Here is a 6,000-nt window from a genome sequence, read left to right on the forward strand (position 1 = left end):
CTCTGTCTTGTGGCTAAACACCACACTCCCGAAAGGGAATTCTCCTTTTGGGGAATAATATCCCAGAGTTTATCAGTACTGCTTCTTGTAGAAGAACCGAGCTGCTGAAGTGAAAGACGTTAGGCTTTCTTGCAGAACAGAAGTACTCGGTGAAATTAAGATATTACACAATTCAGGGATGCTGGCCCTGCAGTATGCGCTCTAAGTTGGTTAGAAAAATAATTTAAAGGGGATTGAATTGGCAGACCTGCACAGGCATTTTGGAAATCATACAAATGCACATCTTGTTGGCTGTTTTTAAATGAATACAGCATAGAGTGGCAGGGACTCTGGCCAAGTCTATTTCCTCTGATGCTGGTACTTAAATACAAGAACTGAAGGCGTATTTAGATAGTTCCAAGCTAGGATGCAACATTGCTGTTTTTTTAACTTGTTTTCACATATTTTGTTTAATTTGAGGTATACTGCAAACCTGACAAGTTGATCTTACTTATCCAACTGCCTTGAAAAAGGAAATATAGCTATAAATCTTAATTATTTACTTTATGTCAGATTTTTAAGTTTGCTCGAGATATAGCTGTATTTACTTAATTTTGTTAAGTTTTTGCAGCTTAAAAATGACAAGTGAAATTACCTTGTTTTTTTTAAGTGTTAGCAACTTCAGTAAACCAAGTTAGTCTGACTTAACTTGATCGTAACAAAGAGGATTTCGCCACTGATAAAGTTAGGAGATCTGCGAGTTCTGTTTTCTTATCATGTTTAAGAAAAAAACATGTTAACATGTTTAAGAAAATGCGGCTATGATTAATGGGCATGTAATCGACAGAATACAGATATAAAGCACAGTTTACTTGGTTTATTGAAGTTGTTAAAGTTTGGTTTGGTTTAATTTAAACAGTCACTTTTAAGTTGCAATAACTTCACAACGTTAAGTAAATACAACCAATTTCTAAGTAAAACTTAACTATATCACATAAAGTTAACATAAATTAATAGTAATATTTACTTAAATTTCCCGAGGTACAAGGTACAAAGGTACAAGTTAAGAGAAAATTTGTGAAAGGAGAGAGATAAAGTCAAAAAAAGATCCAGTCTCATCCAGTTGTACATGTAGACTTAAACAAAGGACATACATCTTGGCAGCCTGCTGTTTGACAGATGTTAATGTTGCATTACATTATGTCTGTTTTGTTCACAGCACTGTAGCAGGGATAATACTGCAGTGTCTGCTGAGGTCGATTACAACCATGGAGCAGATGCTCCTATGGTCAGCACGTGCTTTTTTTCCTGCTTGTATCCCAATCATATTTCTCATTTCAAGCTGACGGAATGAGATAAGTTGTTGTTTGGCGACAGCGAGGACTGTTTGTCCCAAGAAAGCGTGGCTAATGAATGAGACACACAGCGTCACATGCTTGGCATTGCATTATAACTTCTTAAATACTGGAACCAGGTTATGTCATAAGAGCTGATCACAGTGGATGGCTCTCTGTTTTATCCTCAGTTTGTGTGAGTGTGTGGGTGCGTGTGCAGGGCCCACTGTGTAAGCATTGCAGAGTTGGTGGTCCACAGTGGGCTATGTAAATATTATTCGCAGCATAAATGCTCTGCCACTCAACCACACAAAGGCATGCACACTTTGGTTTAAGTGCAAGTCTGGAGAGGAGAGATAAAGACTTACAGTCATACCTAACATGCTGGAGATCGGACAAACCAATGATCAAACAGAACTGTAAAACCCGCCTTCATGACAGGAATCTTTTCTGTATTTGGGAAGCTACTAATCACATGTGACATAAAAACAGGTCACAGTGGCTCACAATTACCAGAATGGCATTTCAGCCGACAGCATTTCTCGTTCATCATTTTTATTATGCTCATCATCATTGATTAACTGACCTGCTCTCTTGTCTGCGCGTAAACATCTCAGGATGTCCGGAAAAATGCATCTTAGCTCCAGCTGCAATTACAGCAGTGAGCTATTGATTTGTTTTATTTACTGCCGTGCTCTTGACTCATGCGACGCACAACACAGTGAAAAGATGTAACTGCACTTGGTGCTTTATTGGCTTCCACTATAAGCAAGACACAAAGGCCAGTGACCACTTAAGATAAGGGCGTATTTGTGGGTCTGTTTTCGTTGGTCTATTTTGAGAGACTTTGCTGTTGATGCGTTCCAGTTCTGAGGTCCTCAGCTGCTGAACAATGACATTTTTTAGTACTGGACACATCTTTGCTCCTCTCACAGGTTTGATTTTCATACATCATGGCTTGTAAGTGTTTTTTTGTTTGTATTTTAACATCAAATATCACAAACCACAAAAAAAGGCAGAGGATGATAGCACAGAAACATAACATTGACAAAAATTTGGGTTGACATGTTCACTGTTAGGGAATACTTATCTTAAAATAGTAATACATTTTTTGAAGTCTGCGGCTGAAAGGATTAGTTAACTGGCCTAAAATTAATCAGCACTAGTTGTGATAATCAAATTAAATGTTTAATTTATTTTTATAGCGTAAATGCTAAAAGCAAAAAGCCGATCGTAGTCTCTCAAAGGTGACTATTTTTAGCTTTAATTTGTCTTATATGTTAGTAAAAATCTGCCTCTCTGGGTTTTGAACTGATGTTGGACAAAACAAGAAATTTGAAGGTATCCCCAAGGGCTTTTGTGATTAGTATTTCACGGATTATATAAGCAAAACAATGAATTCATTTATAAACAAATACAAAGCAGATAAATTGATACTAAAAAAGGAGTGCCTCAGAAGTTAACCGTTGCTTGTTTGACTGTAATGTAGTATAATTATTTGCTATGTAAAGACACAGTGGAGTAATGATAATGGAGTGATAATAATCTGAGCAGAAAATAAAGTCACACTCCTTCTGTATGTGATGTTATTGGATCTTTTCGGTTCTTTTTTTGTTAACTGTTAGTGCATATGAGTTCCACTGACTCGCTAATCACCACTGCTTAAGACAGTTACCACTGATCACGCCATTCTGGCGGACCACGGTGGCTGAAAAGAGTGGCCACAGAAGTGTAACACTATGGTGGAGTACTGTTAACATTTAAACTGATTCCAGTACCCTTTTTCAGTACCTGGAATTCAGTTTTTTTTGGTCTTTTACTTTCTCTTTAATAACAAAAATTAAATTTTTGAATAAGCTGCAAGGTTGATGTAGCAGACTAAAAAGCAAATCTTCTTCTCTGCTCTTTTCTAATTACACATTGAGCTAATCTTCTGTCTCTGTCTATGTGCTTGTCTGTGCTTGTGTGTGTGTGTGTGTGTGTGTGTGTGTGTGTGTGTGTGTGTGTGTGTGTGTGTGAGAGAGAGACTTTGTGTGTGTGCACTAGGCAATTACTAAAATAACATGGAAAAGAAAATAGACTTTTGTTGCAGTCATAGCTTTGGCTTGATGGAAGATGAAGGAGAGGCCATGGAGCTCCATGACTGGCTTCCTGGCTTTGGGTTTCTTCCGCCTCCTGTCTGATGTTGAAACCAGCGGCTCTGCAGAGCTCAATTGCTAGTCTCGGGGCTCCATGACTGTCTTACAGGCTTCTGGGTGCTTTGCAACACTTCTGCCTCTTGTCTAAATCCGGCGTCCTAACCCAGATGTGCTTTCAGGAACTTAAATTGGGCACTGATGGATTTGACTTGAATCAGTACTTGGTAGTAATGGCTTAATTCAGTCGGTAGTCTTAAAATTACAGTTTGGTAGCCAAACCTACATAACAACCTCCCCTTCGGTTTCCCCTACGCTTGCGCATTAGCTTTGTCAACACTGTTGCCATTGTTAGCACTGTTTGAGCTGTTAGCACCATCAGCCGCCGCTTTCACTTTGAGAGCCATGTGCATGTGTGTACAATCCTGGCTCAGACTCTGAATCATAGAAATACTCTGAATCTCAAAGCTACTTTAAAGAGCATCCTAAGAAGGAATCTATCCAGTACACAACATTGTGCAGTCTATTACACCTGAATCGACTTTTTCAGTGCTAATACCTCCTGTGACTCTGCCACAAGACTGAATGTTAAGAGTCTCTGGCTAGATGGTGTGATAGGATAACAAGCTGATTCAGGGTGATTAGATCAGATTCTGGGGGGCAGACAAGGTTAATCCATTACAGATGAGTGGATTCATCATGCTATCTGTCTCCATTAGTCATCCTATACTCTAAACACGTTGAGAGGGCCTCGCTCACTTCCTTCATAAATGAATACAGATGAGGCAGCGCCAACACACACACACACACATACATAGCCCCACACACACCCACACACAGAACAACCTGTTGTGTTGGCTTGTTTGAAGGATTGGGGGAATTTATATATGATATCTATCATCAGATAAGATTTTAAAAATGTTATTCAACTGTTATTTAAGCAGGAAAATATTGTGAGTACATTAGTTAAAGATAAATCAAATGCAGGTGATTTCTCTACGTTTTTGGCGCGTTTAACCAGCAATAAAATTGGAGACAGATTTAAAGCTGCCTGAGACGGGAGGACAACCAATCCAAGTTGGAATCTCTAGCATGAAGAATCTCATTAAAATGTAGCCTGGATAAATGTTCGTGATGATAAGCGGCCTCAGTGTTTGCTGAGGGGGGAGTCGAACAGCCTACAGTACAGCAGTGATGAAATGACCCCTAAAAAACTCTAAAATCTTCAGGGCAAGAAGTTTGAAACGTCCACTTCCTCTGACACTCACAGCGATTTCATTTCAAAGGTCTCTTTCTCTGTCTCTGTAGTGTGTGTGTGTGTGTGTGTGTGTGTGTGTGTGTGTGTGTGTGTGTGTGTGTTTATGTCTTAAAATGACTTCATCGCTGCAGTGTGAGTGATAAGAGAGTTGGCCTTGATGTCAGCAGGTTGTCCTTCTCCTACTGTCACTCAGACAAGCTTCCTGGAGTGTGTGTGTGTGTGTGTGTGTGTGTGTGTGTGTGTGTGTGTGTGAGACACGCTTACTGCATCTCTATCTCCCCGTCAGTCTCGTTGTATTTATACTGAGCAGTGTGTGTGTGAGTGTGTTTGTGTGTGTGTTTGGTGACTCATTATATTTGGCCTGTGCTCATGATAGCAGCAGATTGGGGGTCATGAGGTGTGTGTCGCAGCAGAGTCAGAGGGATCCTGCCTCTCTGACGTATAAAGTTCTGGCACACCCTGCACAGTCCTCACAGTTTGTGTAGTTGTGTATATCTTTGTGCATGCATGTGCAGTAAGTCGCACTGTGTGTTGTGTTCTGTAATGGACAGCGACCTACGCACTCACTGCACTCACTACACAGCACGCTGATATAACAACAAATTTTATAACTAAAAAGAGTCACGCATGTGTACCGCCATGAAAAGTCACAATGTTTTCCATGCAAACCAACATAGTGTCAGCAGTACACCAACAGCATTATAGTGATGCAAACCACACTGTAGCATACGTCTCGACTAACTTCTCTTCTTATTAGTAGATTAATGCATTAAGAAATGCAACTTAAGCACCAAAAGATAAAAATAACAATTTCACTTGCTTTAATTTTAAAACAAAGTAAATAAATTATCAAGTAAACTGCCCGTTATTTTATATTAATCGATTAATGGTTTGGTCTATAAAATGTTAGAAAATAGTGAAAAGTAATCATCCGAGTTGCTCAGAATCCAAAGTGATGTCTGTAAATATCTTGTTTTTTCAGTCCAGAACCCAAAAATATCTATAGTTTAATATGATATAATTGTAAAGCATCAGCCAGAGGTGTAAGAAGATGCTAAAAGAAAAGGACTAAGTCACAATGCACGAGTTAAAGGAGCTGATAAGATCCCATTTCACTGGAATTGGACCATATTTTATTTCCATGTGACACATAAATGACTTTAAAGATTAATCAGTTATCAAAACGGTGAATGATTATTTTTCTGTGGATCGACTAATCGTTCAGTTGACCAAAAGACGCAGCTCTGTACAGTTCAGTTCATTCATTAAAACTGAAGTGCTAAACTTCCTGGTA

The sequence above is a fragment of the Plectropomus leopardus genome, chromosome 17 (assembly GCF_008729295.1).
Source record: "Plectropomus leopardus isolate mb chromosome 17, YSFRI_Pleo_2.0, whole genome shotgun sequence".
In the NCBI taxonomy this organism is placed as follows: Eukaryota; Metazoa; Chordata; class Actinopteri; order Perciformes; family Serranidae; genus Plectropomus; species Plectropomus leopardus.